This window comes from Vombatus ursinus, unplaced genomic scaffold (genome assembly GCF_900497805.2).
Source record: "Vombatus ursinus unplaced genomic scaffold, bare-nosed wombat genome assembly UNPS02014801.1, whole genome shotgun sequence".
Classification (NCBI taxonomy): Eukaryota; Metazoa; Chordata; class Mammalia; order Diprotodontia; family Vombatidae; genus Vombatus; species Vombatus ursinus.
This window is the reverse complement of record NW_020954579.1, coordinates 7,987,634-8,006,709: the sequence shown is the minus strand read 5'-3', so window position 1 is coordinate 8,006,709 and position 19,076 is coordinate 7,987,634.

Genomic DNA, 19,076 nt, shown 5'->3' with positions numbered 1-19,076 from the left:
GCAAAGGGAAACTTTAGCAGGGTGGAGGCTTATTGAGGCCAAAATGCTCTCAAGTCTGGAAAAGAGCAATATAGTGGAACACATGTGGCGTAGTGAATAGAGAACTAGATTTGGAGTTCAGATCCTGAATCTACCTAAGTGCTTGACACAGAGAAATGCTTAAATGCTTATTAACTGCCTTCTGCTCCTCATGTGTGTTACTGATCTTTAGCAAGTCACTTTGCCTCTGGGCCTCAGTTTATTCATCTGTAGAGTGGTCATCTCTCTTCTATCTTATTGATATCCATCTTTCTCTCTTTGTCTCTTTCTGACACTGTCTTTGTCTGTCTCTGTCTCTTTGTCCCTGTGTCTCTTTCTGATACTGTCATTCTGTTTCTGTCTGTTGCTGTATTTGTGTGTATGTCTCTCCCTGACACTGTCCCTCCCTCTCTAAGTTCATTTTTTCATTTCTTATCTATCATTCATCATATATGGATATAAGTACTGTATGTATATGTGTGTGTTTAGCATTTCTGTATCACCTTCCCCTGCCCTTCAGACGTCTCTTATGCCTTCTCAGGTGGAGGACCCGTGGTTGCTGCAGGTTCACCTGTAGTCACTCTGACTGCCCAGCAACACAGAACCCAAGCTGAGTCTGTGCCAACCCTCTGAAAGCTGAGATTGTCAGACACTGGGCACTGGGACAACTGGCTTTCTGTGCTGGTTTTGTCTACCCAAGGAGGCCTGTCTTTTCTTGCATTTGGGCAGGGTCAGAGGAGAGATGCCTTTGTGCTGCCCCTCCCTGTGTCCCCTAGACCGGGCTCACACTCCTTATCCCAAGCCCTGTCTCCAACCCAAGTCCGGATCACGTCCTTCACTGCCACCCACGCATCCCCCAGGGCCCTGAAGCGTGCTCTGTGATTCGGCAGAAGGAAGGAGAAAAAAAGCACCCCATTGCCCTCGTCCTCCTGCCTAGCGCAGCGGCGATGCGGGCCGAGTCAGAATGCAGAGAGGAGCTGTCCGTCCCATCGATCGGGCCCACGGGGAGCCAGCCCCGCAGCCCGCCCCGCCGCTCCCTTCCCCTCCACTCCATCACTCGCTTTTAATTGAAGTTTGTTTGAGCAGCTCGCTGAGCAGGCAGAGGCAGAAACCAAATATTTAGCTGCTGCAAATTGGCAACTCCAGATCAATTACCCACCCAGTGTCAGGGCCCCTCGCCCGCCCTCCTCCCACCCTCACAGGGCTGGAGAGGAGCAGAATGCCAAGCAGAGCCCCCCTCCTCCCTCAATGCCCCTCTCCCCAGTCCTGGCCGGGCCGCCCCTCCCTCCGCCCCCAGTCGGCTGCTTCTGTCGCCTCCATTCCCGGACACGTTTCTCATCAGACCCAGTCATACATCATCCGGGCCCAGGAGGGGAATAGATTTTCAATGGGAAAAGTTCTCGATGAGGGTCCTAGTTGTGGATTCGAGCTGCGCCCCAGCTCTGTCTGGTTGCGACAGTCCCTGTCCCTGTCCCCCGCCCCCACCGCAGGCTCCGAGACTGGGGAGAAAAAGCGGGTTTTGTTTGACCTCTGGGAAGGGTCTTCTCTGAGACCCTAGGGGTGATACTATTTGTCCAGTGACTGGCAGTCTGTGGATACAGGACGGTCTCCTGGGACGAGGAGGATGAAATGGATGAGGTGGTGGTGGGGTGGACACAGAGACAGGATGGGGGATAGCTGGAAGAAGCCAGTTCATCTCTGCCACTTCCCTTTCGGGTCACCGACAAATGTGACATGTTAGACTAGAAAACTTCAACTATGAGTTGTGTATACAGTGTGGGTGGGTGTGAGTCAACTAGCACTCATTAAGCACCCATATCAGGACAAGTGCTGTGATAAGCTCTAAGGATACAAAGAAAGTAAAAAACAAAAACAAAAACAAAAACCAGTCCAGTCACAGTCTAATGGGAGACACAACACGTAAGCCACTATTTACAGACAAGATACATACACAAGGTAAGTTGAGGGTAGTCTCAGAGAGAAGGCACTAATATTAAGGAGGACAGCGAAAGGCTTCTTGTACAAAGTGAGACTTTAACTGAGACTTGAAGAAAGCTAAGGGAGACAGAAGGAGGGAGAGCATTCCAGGCTTGGAGGACAGCCAGTGAAAATGCCCCATTCGGGAGATGGAGTGTCTTTTTCAAGGAACAGCAAGGAGGCCACTGTCACTGGATCCTCTCCAGAATAATTGGAGGGAAATAGGGTTTAAGAAGGCTAGAATAGAAAGGGGCCAGGTTATGGAGGGCTCTAAAAGCCAAACAAAGAATTTTCGATTTGATCATGTGTTTATCTGGCCACAGGTGATAGTGGGGGACCATCTGTCTGTCTCCATGCACAAGTGGCTTAACTTCCTGTTCTTCATCTTTAAAATTGAATAACAATATTTACATATCTGTGTAATTAACATACCTGTGCAAATGTAATCCTACCCAACCCCCAAATATAAGGTCCTTGAGGGCAATAAGTCCTCTTTTTGGCTTTGTATCACCTGTACCACTCCTTCCCCTCAATAATGTCATGGGCATAGTAGGTGCTTATTGAATTGAATAGGGTTATTGTCAGGAAGATGTTTATGGACCTTCAAGAGCTATAGAAATATATGTTGCTGCTATGTGCTATTATCCCAACCCCAGCAGTTTTTATTTCTATTATCCTCAACACACACACACACACACACACACACACACACACACACACACAGAGCTCACACACAAAAAAACATGCTGTCAGTCCGTCAAACTTGGAGTATTTTTTGAATGCTTACTATGTACATGCTCAGAGTTTGAAGAAGTAGGGAAGAAAATATAGGAAAAATGAGTGAAAAGAAAGGTCTGATTCATCGAGGACTTTCCAACTAGTTAGGGAAGAGCAGTATTGAAGAAATACCTATGAAGGGTCCCCCTCTCCCACCCCCATCATCTCAAATTCTCTTTTTCATTGTGTGTTACAAACTCTAGGTTACCTAAGAGCTCAGAGCAGAAGAAGGTTAAGAGAGACAGGGACTTAGGCCATAGTTGACCCCTTAGGTCATCATCCACACTTCCCAAATCACACATGTGGATTTAGACAGGAGTCAGAGGAACTGTAGTGTAACTGAATCATAAATGTAGTGTTCCTATGCGGCTATTGTCTGATAAAAGACAAGAATGGGGACTCAGAGATGTGATTCCTTGAGAGGATATGAGTTTGAGTCCTAGATTTAGACTTAGGGATCTGGGAAAGGTGTGAAAGTATAAAGGCACTTGGTACCTTCACAGGATAAGAAAATAGATAACTTGGGACAATTCAAGATGAGCTGATTAAGATTTTCACAGGTTGGGGGTACAAAGAAAGAACAAAAGAGAAGCTAGGGGAAGCAATTTCAGTAGGTAGAATTTTAGGGATGCTATTTTTTTTTTTAGGCAATTGGGGGTAAGTGACTTGCCCAGGGTCACACAGCTAGTAAGTGTCAAGTGTTTGGTTTGAGGTCGGATTTGAACTCAGGTCCTCCTGACTTCAGCGCTGGTGCTCTATCCACTGCGCCACCTAGCTGCCCCAGGATGCTATTTTTGACCTTAGACTTTGAAAGGGACCCAATGCCAAGAAAATAAAAGATGTCCTGTCTTTGATAACTAAAGGAGCTAAGACAGAGGAAAGAGAATGGGTAATCTGGGGGTGAACTAACAAGAAAGGACAATGACCTCAAAGATGTGGACCAGAAATGGATCCAGCCTATTGGAAGAGGAGGGAAATAGGAAATGTCTGGAGGGGATTAATTCATTGGGCTAAGTAAATTGTAACTTGAAACTTTGTGCCTTGATCTTATCAAGTCTGTATGTCTCATGTACCCTGTGCTTCCTTGGAACTGTAGTAAAATATCTGTGCACTTTCAAACTGGATAGCCCTCAAAGATAAGTGAAAAGAGCAAATCCTGAATCCCAAAGGCATGGTTTTTTGAGAAGATATTCCCTTACCCCATCTTCTGGCTTCTGCAATGGAAATTTACCTAGACAAACAGGGGAAGATGCTGTGGGGGCCACAGTTAAGGACTTCCCAGTGACTTCTCTCCCCTTCCTTCCTCCAGGACTGGTCAGTGGATCCAGGAAATTCTAAGGGTCAGGTACCAGCAGGGAAGAGGACAACTTAACTAGGGGAACTTATCACCTATGTGAACTTGGGCAAGTTACTTATCTCTGCATGTTAAGTTCCTCATCTGTTGAGTGAGGTTAGATTAAATGAGCTCTGAGTTTCACTTTAGCTCTGACATTCCAGATCTCTTCCTCTTACATTTCTTCCACTCTCTGGTGCTCACTGAAACCTAGTGTGCCATATCTCTTGGCACTCTCTCCTGGTCTAGCTGCTTCTTCTTGAATGCACTTGACACATAGAGCCAAGAGGAGCTGGCATAGTCCTTGGGCTCCACTGTCACTTTCTTTTCTCTCTTTTTTGTCATTCAAATTTATTTTATTTTCAGTTCCAGATTCTCTCCCTTCCTAACCTCTCCCCTTCCCTCACCCATTGAGAAGGCAAGAAAAATAAAACCCATTATAAACATGAAGTCATGTAAAAAAAATTTCTATAGTAGCCATGGAAGGAAAAAAAAAAAGGAAGAAAAAATACACTTCAATCTGCATTCTGGGTCCATTAGTGTTCTCTCTGGAGGTGGACAGCATTTTTAATCATGAATCCTTTGGAACTATGGGGTGGGTCACTGTGTTGATCAGTTACTAAGTCTTTCATAGTTAATTATCTTTACAATATTGCGGTTACTGTGTAGATTGCTTTCCTGTTTTGCTTATTTCATTTTGCATCATTTCATAAAAGTCTTCCCAGGTTTTTCTGAAATCATCCCTTTCATCATTTCTTACAACACAATAATATTCCATCACATAACTTGTTTAACCATTCTCCAATTGTTAGGCATTCCCTCAGTTTCCAATTCTTTGACACCACAAAAAAAAGCTGCTATAAATATTTTTGTACACATAGGCTCTTTTCCTTTTCCTTTGATCTCTTTGGGGTATAGACCTAGTAGCAGTATTGCTCCACCAAAGGATATGCACAGTTTAATAGCTTTTGGGGCATGGTTCCAATTTGCTTTCCAGAATGGTGGGACTAGTTCATAGCTCCATCAGCAGTGCATTAGTATACCTATTTTCCCTCATCCCCATCCCAACCAGCTCAACTGAGTTTGTGCAAAGTGCCAAAACTCCTAGTTACTATTATGCCATAAGTTACTATTATGCCATATTTTCCCACACCCTTCCAGCATTTATCATTTTACTTTTCTATTTTCTTAGCCAATCTGATGGGTGTAAATCCATTGTCACTTTCAGAGCCTCCCTCTACCACCTTAACTCAGCCACTGTTTGCTACTCCTTTAGCGTTCACATTGATGAGGAAACAGGCTCACATAGAGCAAAGTGATTTCCCCAAATTCACACAGGTAGTGAATGGAAGAGCCGAGATTCTAACTTGAGTTCTTTGATTCTAACTCCAGTAAATTTTCCACTGTACCATGACAGAGGAAAATTCCAGAGAGGCTGCAAAAGTGAAGGAGAAGAAAGGCATAGTGATTAGGGGAGGGCTAAGGGCTGAGTTTTGATGAAAGGGGCAAGGCAGTGACTATAGTGACAGCCTGCTGGTATGTCCAGATCTCTGCGGCTGTCAGATGTTGTCCTCCAGGTTATTCTCACTCCCCTCTCCCCCTCCAAGAAAGTCAGAAGTACCTGGCTCACAATCTTCTTCACCATAGCCCCCAACCCATTAAAACACATTACCCTCTCAGCTTCTCAGCCTCCCCAACTCCCATAACCTTTAATTTCTATTTACCTCAACCATGCACAGGAATGGCCATACTTTAGAAACCTCCCTTTCCCCTCATCCCCATCCCAACCAGTTCAACTGAATTTGTGCAAAGTGCCAAAACTCCTACTTACTATTATGCCGTAAGAACCAGATCCATTTAGGAAATGCCTTGTTCCCCCATGAGAACCTGAATGCCTAAGGTTGTCCCAGATGTTGCCATCTTAGCCTCCAACCCCTGGAGTCCTACCCTTGATTCTCTCAGACACTGCCCATAGACAGATTAGTGCAGAAGTTCCATTCAGAGCCCCTTGGACTCCACAGCTGTTTTAGGAAGGAGAGGAAAGGAGGAAGGGAGGAGGGGAAAAAAGGAGAAAGGGAGAAAAGGAAGAAGAGAGGAAGAAAGATAAGGAATTAGAACTACTTCCTTCCCCCTCCTTTAGCTGGGAGGGTAGCTCAGGGCCCAAAGTCCTATTACACAGATCTTAGAAACACAGATTGATCTAGAACCCAGGAGTCCTGGTCTCCAGACTGCAAATGCCCTACCTAGTAACTGTGGTGCCTCTCCCTGGATAAGCTACCAGCTCTACCCTCCTCTCAGTTTCTCCATCTGTGTAATTGGACCACAGGTCCTTAGTTGCTCATTATATGTCAGAAAATGATGGAGAATGGGGGTCTTTTAGATCATAAATGCCCTCCAGAGGTCATTGAGTCTTTCGTTCTGCAGGTCCTTATCCAAACCACCCCACAAATGGGGTTGTCTTTTCTGAGAAGGGGCTGCCCCAATCTCCTTGGGAATAATTCTGTCCAGTGGCTCACAACTTGTCAAATCAGGAAGTCCTTCCTAGGCTCTAGCTTGCCTTCCTGGGTGGTGGTGGGGGGAGAAAATTAAGAAACAAACAAAGGAAGATAAATGCCCATGTTTGGGAGACACTGCACTATTTAAATAATAATAAAACACAGCCCCAAAGAAAGGGGGAGGGAGAAATTACCTTCGGACACAATACTCTTTGGGCTAAGCATCGTGGTGATAAATATAGCTATGTAATTTTTTTTTTCTCCCTGGCAGAGAGAAAGGCTGAGACTGGGCAAGAAGGCAGAGGGACCCGAAAATATAAATCAATATGTGACTTTAATATATGTGCTCTCGGTGTCTGTGTGTGCTGGGGGATTATTAGTAACCTTGATTCCAGCTCTGTGTCCATGCAAGGCAGGGAGATGTGGGGCCCCCGGGGGAGGAGAAGAGAAATTAGGAAGCCAAATTCTCCTCCTGATTGACACCTGAGTAAACATTATCCCGACAGAAGGAGAAGAAAGATGATCAATGCTGGGTATTTTTAATCACGTTCTAGGCATGGGGGGAAAATTAAAGAAACAGGCCATTGCTTGATTTTATAGCTCTATCTGGAAAGAGGCATGGGAAGGGGTCCAGGCAACAACCTCCTCCCTGCTCACATACTCACAGGGTTTGGGTATTGGTGGGCAGGAAAATTGGCTGGGTTACCAAATCTCTGGGGAATGATGCTTTCTGCAGGGACCAGATCACTGGGGTTACCGGGGAAGGGGAAATAACAATGGCTTTCACAGGAAATTGGGGGCAGCCGCTTTGACAGGCACTCTTCCTCCAATGGGCAAAGGCCACTGACTTTAATGGGAGTTTGAAGGACACCAGCTTTAATGGGGGTGGGGTTCAGGAGGCATTGTGTCTAACAAGAGGTCAATTACACTGTCTCCAACAGAGGGTTGGGAGTGCTAGCTTTAATAGGGGGTTTGGAGTCCCTATGGTTGACTCTGGTCCATTTGTGGAGGGCAGTCTAGAATTGTATGCAGTCCTTCCTTCCATGTCCAGTCAGGGGCTCTGGAATTAGGAAAGAATTCCTTCTGAATTCAATGACAAGCAGATGCTATGCCTCCTCTTGACACTGCAGAGCTATGGCTAAGAAAGAGACACAGCAAAGTACGTAAGGGAGCAGGAAATGTCCCAAGAATGGAACTCTTTGTAGGGGGACTGTGGTCTCTGCCTCTTCACTCCTCAGTTTCATCTGGGCAGGTCCCTTATTTATTTTATTATTATTATTGTCATCACATCATTTATTTATCTATTCATTCATTTATTGGTTGCTGGGTTGTTCATTTATTTATTTGTTAAGTTCTTCCCCCTGCCTCTGGAATTCAGAATAGATCCATAGCTGTTATTGATACCCTCGAGAATGCCCCCGAGACAAAAAATAGAATGTCCCCAAGAATGACTCAAAAAATCATAGATTCCTAGTTTGAAAGGACTTTAGAGAACATCTAGTGTAAGGGTTCTTAGCTTTTTTGGGGGGAGGTCATGGACCCCATGGGCAAGCTGGTGAAGCCTAGGGACCCATTCTCAGAATAATGTTATTAAATGCATAAAATAAAATATGTAGGATTATAAAGGAAATCAATTATATTGGAATTGTTATCAAAATATTTAAAAGCAAATTCTCAGGCCTCAGGTTAAGAGCCCTTGATCTAGTCTAATATACACATTTAACAACTGGGGGAACTGAAGCTGATAGGGATTTGTCCAAGGACATACAGGTAAGTAAGGAGTAGAATCAGCATTTGAACCCAAGCCCTCTGACTCTAAAGTCCAGTATGATTTCTGCTACATCACAATGCCAACTGGCAAGGAAGATCCTGGTGGTAATTAGGCTTGAGAGGGTATGTGACTTGCCAGAAGTGACTCAGCCAATCTAGGACAAGGTGGAAATACACTGAGATTTGACATGATGGTTTGGAAGACAGGACGTGTAGAGAGCCTATTGCTCTGTCCCTTTCAGCACCAGGGAAGTGGGGCAGGGGAAGGAAGGCACGAGATTTTTTTTCCCACAGAGGTGGGCACTTTGGTGACTAGGAGGCAGGATCCTTCTACCTTGGATTTGTAGCTGCCAAAAACTGGAGCAGGAGAGGGGAGGGGAGACTATATTAGAACCCGTGATTGACTATTCCTAGAGACTGAAGAGCATAGTGGCATCAACAGTCTCATTGTGTCCTCTCATCTTCCTGCAGTCTGTCTCTGTGATGGAGAGATAGAGTCCCTGGGAGTCCCTCGGGGTCAGGAGTACATGTAATCATATTAATCCAATCCAATGGAACAAGCACCTCAAGGTTTCCAGAGTACTTTCCTCACAGCTTTATCATCAAAATCAATCAAGTCATAAAATACAGAGATGTTACTTGCCAACAGTGTTGGCCACCATAGTGGATAATGGAGAGGGATTTCCTATAGATCATGAGGTCCCCTAAATGCTTCTGTCTGTAGGTGATATTGTACTGATTACATCAAGCTCTGAACATTGAAGAACATCCTAAATGAGATTCATAATCACTCAGAAGTGTTCAGTGCAACTGTCCACCCTAGAAAAACCAAGCAGTTTTGTGTTTATCGTACCAACAGTGATATGGAGTTGTATGGATGAATCACCTATAGAGCTCATGCCTGTGCATAGATCATAGACACACTGGATGATGGATGACAAGTGGGGTCCAAAATGGAACAGGAGGAGAGTGGGCTGGATGGCCTTTGAGGTATTGTGCAATGCTCTTCATGACCCCAGGCTTCTTCCTGAAACAAAGGTCTTCCTTTTTTTTTTTTTTTTTGGCTAGGCAATGGGGTCAAGTGACTTGCCCAGGGTCAAGTGTCTGAGGCCAGATTTGAACTCAGGGCCAATACTCTATCCACTGTGCCACCTAGCTGCCCCAGGCCTTCCTTTTTAACATCAGCCTTCTTCCAGTGGTACTGTATGGCCGGAGGTCATAGAGGGCAGCTAGGTGGTGCAATGGATATACTGCCAGGCCAAGTGTCAGGAAGACTCATCTTCCTGAGTTCAAATCTAGCCTCAGACTGTAACTAGCTGTGTGACCCTGGGCAAGTCACTTAACCCTGTTTGCCTTAGTTGCTTTATCTGTAAAATGAACTGGAGAAGGAAATGGCAAACCATGACAGTGTCTTTGCCAAGAAAACCCTAAATACTGTCATAGAGAGTCAGACACTATTAAATAACAAGAAAAAGGTGGTGTAATGGATATGGTGGTGTCCCTGGAGATACCTACTAGCTACATGACCCTAGACAAGTCACTTCATCTCAGTTTTTCCTCATCTGTAAAATGAGGGTAATAATAGAACCTTCTTCCCAGGGTTGTTGAGATAAAATATGATAGTTGTAAAAAAAAAAAACGCTTTGCCAAGCTTGAACATAGGCAAGTACTTTACATATATTATTATCTCCTTTAATCTTCACAGCCACTCTATGAGTTATCCCCATTATAGATGAGGAAACTGAGATTAAGTAACTTGTGTCTGTGAACAGAAAAGTATAGGGTTAACTTTTTAGGGCCCCAGTTTCCTCATCCAGGGAATGAGGATAAAAATAATGATTATGCTACTTACCTTACACGGTTGTTATAGAAAAAAAAGTTCCACATAAATGAGTTATCACCCCTCCCCCCATTTTGTCCATGTGGAAATTGAAGATTAGAGAATAAGTGTTTTTGTCTGGTTATACAACCAGTAAGTATTGGAAACAGGATTCAACTCCAGGTCTCCTAATTCCAAATTCCTTCTCCATCCTGGCTGCCTCATGTGTACATAATGGGATACATTATGGTACAATGGAAAGACTGCCAGATTGGAAGTCAGAGGATCAGAGTTCGAATCCTGACTCTGCACTTTCCTGTCTGTGTGACTTTGAGCACTAAGCCAACCACATTGGGCTTTAGTTTCCCCATCTATAAAACATGGAGTTTGGATTAGATGACCTCTAACATTCCTTGAAACTCTAAATTTATGATGTAATAATCTGTATGGTGCCTTATAGCTCTAACCCTATGCTTTTCTGTTCACAGATACATTCATATATTCAACAGTCACTTAACCTATCTGTGCCTCAGTTTCCTCATCTGTAAAATAGGGATAACTCACAGAGTTGTAAGGATTAAAGGAGATAATGTATGTAAAGCACTTAAAAAAACTTAAAGCACTACATAAATGCTATCATCATCATCATCATCATCATTACTACTCTTCCTTTTCAAACTTATCTTCTTTTGTCTATTTTTCTGTTGTTCAGTCATTTCAGTCATGTCCAACTCTCTGTGACCCCATTTGGGTTTTCTTGGCAGAGATACTGGAGTGGTTTGCCGTTTCCTTCTCCAGCTCATTTTACAAAGGAGGAAACTGAGGTAAATAGAGTTAAAGTGACCTGCCCAGGATCACACAGCTAGGAAATGTCTGAGGCTGGATTTGAACTCAGGTCTTCCTGACTCCAGGTCCAGTACTCTAACAACTAATATTTACTCTATCCAAACTGGTTTGGGGAACGACTTAGCCAGCATTTTCCAAATATGTCTTGTGCTTTATTCATTTTATATCTTTCCATACTTAGAAAGCCCTCTCCAACCACTCTATCCCTGTCTATTGAAATTCTACCTAATCTTCAGAGCCCCATGCAAAAATCACCTTTTCCATTAAACCTTCCTCCATCATCCCACTTAGACATTCTCTCCCTTCTCTGCTCTACTATTGCACTATTTGCATCATTCATGTGGGCACTTATCACAAACTACCCTCTCCTATGATTATTTGTGTACATGCCTCGTCTCTCTTACTAGACTGTAAGCTCTTTGAGGGCAGAGATTATGTTTCGTGGTTCAGGGCCTCTTCACAAAGTAAACACCCAATGTTGGGGAAATGTGAATGAATGTTTTCTGGAAAACAATTTGTAACTATGCCAGAAATAAGGATATGAACAGGCAGTTTTCAGATGAAGAAATTAAAGCTATCTATAGTCATATGAAAAAATACTCTAAATCACTATTGATTAAAGAAATGCAAATCAAAACAACTCTGAGGTACCACATCACACCTATCAGATTGGCTAACATGACAAAACAGGAAAACGAAAAATGTTGGAGATGCGGGAAAATTGGAACACTAATGCATTGTTGGTGGAGTTGTGAAATGATCCAACAATGATGGAGAGCAATTTGGAACTATGCCCAAAGGGCTATAAAAATGTGTATACCCTTTGACCCAGCCATAGCACTTCTAGGGCTATATCCCAAAGAGATCATACAAATGAGAAAAGGACCCACATATGCAAAAATATTTGTAGCAGCTCTTTCTGTGGTGGCAAAGAATTGGCAATTTCCCATCAATTGAGGAATGGCTGAACAAGTTGTGGTATATGAATATAATGGAATACTATTGTGCTATAAGAAATGATGAGCAAGCAGACTTCAGAAAAACCTGGAAAGACTTGTATGGACTGATGCTGAGTGAAGTGAGTAGAACCACAAGAATGTTATACACAGTAACAGCCACATTGTGCGATTTCTAACTTTGAGAGACTTAGCTCTTCTCCGCAATGCAAGGATCTAAGACATCTCCAAAAATCTCATGATGGAAAATGCTGTCCACATCCAGAGAAAGAACTATGGAGTTTGAATGCAGATTGAAGCATACTATTTGCTCGGTTTTTTTTTCTTCTGTCTTGTTTTGTTTCTTCTTCTTGTGGTTCCTCCTATCGGTTCTAATTCTTCTTTACAACATCACTAATGTGAAAATATGCTTAATAGGAACGTATATGTAGAGCCTATATCAGATTCTATGCTGTCTTGGGGAGGGAGGGGGAGAAAATTTAAAACTCAAAAGCTTATAGAACTGATTGTTGAAAACTAAAAATAAGTTAATTTAAAAAAATTACTAACTGTTCATACCTTTAGACCCAGAAATCCCATTGCTGGGTATCTATCCCAAGGTTAGAGACAGAAAAAAAGATCCCATATGAACCAAGATGTTCATAGCAGCACTTTTTGTGATAGCAAAAAACTAAAAACCAAGAAGTTGTCCATTGATTAGGTAATAGCCAAACAAACTGTGGTTTATGGATATAATGGAATAATATTGCACAGAAAAGAATGACAACGATGAGGAATTCAGAGAAACATTGGAAGACTTGTATGAACTGGTGCAGAGTAAAGTTAGCAGAATCAGGGGAACCCTATACAGAATGACTACATTACAATTACAATAATATAAAAGAAAGAAACATTAAAAGGATACAGATCTCAGAGTAATTGTGAAGACGAATCTTGGTCCTAGAGAATAGATAGTAAAATATATCTTCCTCTTTTTAGGAGAGAGATAGCATGATAAAGTGGAAAGCACGCTGGTTGTGGTCAGAGGACCTAAATTCAAATCCTGCTTCTGACACTACTTAGATGACCTTAGGCAAGTCACTTAACCTGCCTCAATTTCTTCATCTATAAAATGAGGCAGTTATACTAGTTGACCTATGAGATTACTTCCAGTTCTTAATCTATGAACCTATCAGATCAGTGATGAAGGTTGTGGGATGTGTATGCTGTCAGGTAAGGTCATGGCATCAGCTTTTTTTGTTTAATACTTTCTTTATTACAAGAATGCTGGTTGTACATGTGTGTTTGGGGAAGAAAGATGCAGCTGAGATAGTATATCCAGAGAATATTGTTATGTAAAAACAAAAGACATCAATAAAATTTATTTTAAAAATAAAAATAAATGTTCTATGAATTAATGTACATATTATATTTATCTCACCCATATGTATGTGCACTAGGTACAAGTACACTTTGCAAACAGAGGGATCTGGTGGAAAGATCCCAGGCTGAGATGCAAGAAACCTACCCTCAAGGGTATGTTGGTAAATGTAACAACCAGCTCTTAGAAAAAAAAGTACACATGACACATTTTTAAAAAAACATTCATTTAAAAAAAATTTTCAGTTCCAAATTCTTTCCCACCCTCCCGGCTTCTCCCAACCCTGAACTGAGGAGGCAAGCAATATAATAGCCATTATACATGTGAAGTCATGCAATACATTTTCACGTGACACATTTTAAAGTTTAATTTGCATTATTAACATTTCCTCCGTCACTTTTTTTTTTTTTGGCTAGGCAATGGGATGAAGTGATTTGCCCAGAGTCACACAGCTAATAAGTGTCAGAGGCCAGATTTGAACTCAGGTCTTCCTGAATCCAGGGTTGGTGCTCTATCCACTGCACCACCTAGCTGCCCCCTCTCCATCACTTTCTTAAGTTTAAACAATCGACAAAACAATAAATCCAGTCCTGATTTGCATTTGCCAACTCACACTGAACATTTAACAATCAGCTCCCAAGATAGTTCAAGCTAACTCCAGCACACTCCTGATAATAATAATAATAATAATAACAATGATAATGATAAATACTAATAGCTAACATTTCTATAGGGTTTACCATGTGCCAGGCACTGTGCTAAGTGCATTGCAATTATCTCATTTAATCCTTAGAACAACACCTGGAAGGTGCCATTATTATCCCCATTTTATAGATGAGGAAACCAAGGCAAGCAGCATTAAGTGACTTGCTCGGAGTCACACAACTAGTAAATGTCTGAAATGTCTAAAAGGTTGAATTTGAACTCAAGTCCTCTTGATTCCTGGCCCAGCACTCTATCTCACTTTATCATCTAGCTGTCACAAAAAGTCCCTGTCTTAGCTCCAACTCTGATCTGTTGGATGGTCTCCATCAACTCATTTTCTCATGCTTGGTCTGCATCCCCATCTATATGTCCTTGGGACTCCTTACCCTACACAGATACCATAGAGGAAAAAGGAAAGATGTAAGGAAGTCCTCATTTCACAGTATTTCAACTTCCTGTGATGCCCACTCCAGTAGCTCTGTAAGCTACCCTGGTCTTCTTCCTTGGAGAGGCAGCCCTCAAGCTCTGTCACTCAGTCAGTCTGTTTCCTGTTGTCTTCTAGCATATATGATATGACCTCGTCCTTTCAACTCTCCTAGGCTCAGGCAACCTCCCTGCTCAGCTCTCCTCCCAGTATCTTTCCAGCTCCTGGCCTCAGGCACAACTCTATCTCTAGGCTGGGCTATTTCTTTTTTGCTCCTAGTCACTCTTCCCTTTCCAGAAGACCTCTTAAATAAAGAGAATTAGCAACATGTATGTGACTAACTATGGTGTGGCCCTGTTTAACTGATTTATGTGCTTTTTAGAAAGCTTTCTGCTTTACAGTGTGTAGGTACATCATTCATACTTGATTAATTGTGTTATTTTGGTAATTGCTATAAAAAGACGGACATCAGGCCCTTGGTCTGGAATGTAAGCCCTTATTATAACATTATTTCTTTAGGGAAAATGTAATTCAACCTATATCATTTTGACTTGCAGTACCTTTTCTGGAAAGAAAACCAGCCATAAGCTGGAGGACTCCCTGTAGAGGTGAAAATGCTTTGTAAATAAAAATACAGACTCTTATCTGTTTCCTCCCAAAAATCTTCCCTGACTCATCTCCAACCTTGGCTCTGTTCCTTCCTTTCCACCCCCACCTCTCCCCATTCTCCTTGCACTGACTGAGATTGTCAGACTCACATAGCCTTAGAGCCAGAAGAAACCTTAGAAATCATTTAATTCATCCCCCTCATTATAAAAAGGAGGAAACTCAGGTCCAGAGTAGGGAAGAGACTTCCCCAAGGTCATCTCTAGTTCTGTCAGACTGAAGAGTCTGCCCTTGATTCTCTTTGGGTTTGCATCCTGGAAACGTATTCAGACTAAGGGTCTTCAAAGGGTTCTCAGTTTCCCTTCAGACGGTTTTGCTCCTCTGGGGCACCCATCTTGTCATTTTTGATCCATGACCTCATCCTCCTCTCCAGGGGCTCTAGGGCTGATCTGGGGGCAAAAAGGTAAGCAAAGGTAAGCATTTAGTCTGACCACCCAGCACCTGGGACCCTTTCCTATGTCCCAACTCCTGTCTCTTCCCAATTTCCCCCACATCCCCAATCTGCCACCTCAGCTCATTCCATCTGTCTGATTAACTTAACTGATTAATTAAGTTCTAACTCGAGTGGTAACTCACCTGGCAGTTGCTGACTGGGAAGCCAACTGTGCCAAAGAAGGTAATGGGAATCCTAGTTGTGGTAGCCAAGAGTATTGGAGTGGGCATAAGAGGGTCCAGCAGCAAGGATAGCTCCCAAGTGATGGCTGCCTGGGAACGGGATGGTAGCATCCAGCTCAACAAGATTCAGTCAATCAATCTGTCAACAATCATTTAAGTGCCTACTATGTGATTACAGCTCTCCCAGGAGCCATAGCCTTATTGTACATGTATCTATAAGAGAAGGAGAAATAAGTGGCAAAGACAGAGGAGTCAGTTATGGTGAGCTATGGAGCCCGATCAAGAGCTTGATACATTCTTATACCCTAGTAAGATGGAAAGGGCTAAGTTGGGTTGGGGGAGAGGGTGAAGTTAGTGATGGAATGTCATTGGCTAAGAGTCCTGGGATGGGTAAGAGAGTCTAGAAGCCCATTAAAAAGCAAATGCTCTGATTTCTGGAAGAAGGAGTTCGACACCAGCTGAATATACTTAGCCAACAGCAAAACCCAGACTCCAGCAACATCTAGGCTGGAACCTGGCCATGGAGACGGCCAACTCAGCACCTCTTCTCACCAAGATAAAACAACCTATAATCTGGCCAGAGCATGCTAGGAAAGGGACACATAGTTGGAAACAGCATCACTGCCAGAACATAATATACTGGAAAGATCGTTGACTTGGGAGGCGGAAGATCAGGGTTCTAATCCCAGCTCTGATTCCACTAGTTATGTGACCTTCAACAAATTGTTTGGTCCTTTGGACACCAGTGTGTTCATCTTTAAAATGAGAGGGTGGGCTGGATGATCACTTCCAACTTCCACTAATTTCAGGCACCTCCAAGCTACTATACTTCACTTCTCTCCCTCCTTTCTGGGTATCTCCTTACCAAGGCAAGATCAAGGAATATACCCTTCCCCCATGTCTCCTTAAGTTCTGGAACTATGAACTATGGTTAAATAAACTTTGCTACTGTTCCTGAATGGGAGGTGTAGATCTTTTCCCCTATGACTCCCATTGCCATTTCTGTAACTCTTTGGACGAAGTGCCCCACCTGACCACAACTCCCTTCTATGTGTTGTTTTCCCCACTAGAATGTAAGCTTCCTGAAGGTGAGGACTATCTTTGATTTGGTATTTATATCCCCAGTGCTTAGCATATAGAAAATACATTCTTTTTCATTCATTTTTTCCATTAATTTCTTTTACTCAACTGAGCCCTCACTACTGCATAGTAATTCTATCTCCTACCAATGAACTGAAAGCACTTTATGTACCTCTTACCTTAACCCAGGATTAACTATTATATTGTCTTGTGGTATCTCATTCCCTGCTCCCTTCCAAGTATCATTTACCTATCTGATAGGTGAACTCACCTCAGTACTGAATGAGAGTGTGTGTAGAGCAGCAGGTTTCCTTTATGGCTCCCTGAAGTCCAGCTCAGCTGAGCAAGCCAGCAAACTCTTTAGTAAAATCTGCTAGGTGAAGATCAGAACAGAGCCAAAGGCCAAGCATTAAGGAGGATTTCTGTCACCTGGAGCAATCAGGAGGCTGGGAGAAGAGGGGTGAAAGACCCTGAGGGTGATTCTATAGAGGCTTTCAACAGAGGAAGCAGCACAGTGAGGCTGGATTAGGAGGAGTTCACCTGGAGTATCAGGCAGCCTTGGGATACCATCTCCAATGTGTGCTAACCTTCACCTTCATTCTGCAATAGGTGGCTTATGCAAGTTACTCTCAGTCAGGTACAGTCATGCTGGGGAAAAGGTAGCCTGTCCCCTAGTGAGTCCAGACTATGCCCCCAAAGCACAGTCAAAAACCCTTTCCCCTGTCCCCCAAGCCATGGAATAAAGAAGAGAGTGGGGAAGGTGGCAGGTGGTGATATGGTAATAAGAAAGGCATGGTGGTAGTCATCAGTCTCAACCCTAAGATGTGGTAAGAATTATGTGGGGTGGAGGGGCCATAGTGCTATAGAAAAATCATGTCAAAGAACCATCCCAACCCAGTAGGTCCTTTAAATTTTTGGAGCCTTGGGGAAAGTCCTATTGACCCCAACCTAGTTATGGCTCTGATCATAGCAATCACAAAAGTCTCAACATTTGAACCAATTTCAGAGATTATATCATCCAGTATCCCATCATTACACGATTCTCTTCTAGAGCATCCTTGACAGGTGGCTATTGAGCCTCTGATTCTAACGTTTGTCATCCTTGACACTGAGCCCCTCCTCCTTCTTGGCACTGAAACCTCAGTTCTCAGTATTGAACCCCTCCCATCTTTGACATTGCATTGGGAATTAAGGAGTCCTGACTTTGGCCAAGTCGCTTCTTTTCTCTAAGTACTGATTTCCTCAATGAGAAAATGAGAGGGTTGGAATAGATGATATCTCCAGTCTCTCCCAACTCTGCCATTTTATAATTACCTCCGGTGGTCTGGAAATAAACATCTGGAAAACTTCTATTCCTGTCAACTAAAGCCTAAGTATGGACAGGTCACATTTCAGAGGTTCAGAGATAAGAATTTGGAAGTCTGGTTCCTTCTTATATGAATGATGCTCCTAAAACTTTGGGAGGGGGTATTTGTCTTGTTACATTCTGAATCAGAATGGTTTGCATGGAGCAGGGGACCCTTTGGTGTTCTAGTGTGTTATGCCAACTTTGAGCAACAGGGTGACCAAAAAGACCTACAGATACAGAGAAATAGTAATAATAATAATGATGATGATGATGATAGCTAGCATTTATATAGCCCTTTAAGATTTGCAAAAGTACATTACAAATATTATCTCATTTGATCATCACAAAAACCCTATGATATAAATACTACTATTATCTCCATTTTGCAGATGAGGAAACTGAGGTAGACAGAAGTTAGATGACTTGCCCAGAGTCATACATCTAATAAGTATCTGAGCCCAGTTTTGAACATGGCCTTTCCTGATTCCAGGTCCAGTGTTCTATCCATCGCACTATTCAGCCATCTCCTAGGCAGAGGAAGTAAGTTCTTTGAAGGCAGGGATGATCTCATTTTGATCTTTGTATACCTAGTGCCTATTATTGTGCCTGTCACATAGTAGGTATTTAATACCTGCTTGTTGAATTCAATGGTCATACTCTACCTCTGGAGTTTTACAGAATGAAGAAGGATGGAAGAAAATGGAAGCAGATGTGCAGGGAGGAGAAAGGGAAGGGGGATGGTCAAGGCAATCCCCCTAGACAAGAGGAGTATGAAATGCAGCTGGAGAGGAAGGACTGTAGTGTCAGGGTTCTGTGGCTACTGGCAGGCAGATGAGATAATAGGGAAGGGCTCAGAAGGTTTCGTCAAAGACAAAACTATCATTATG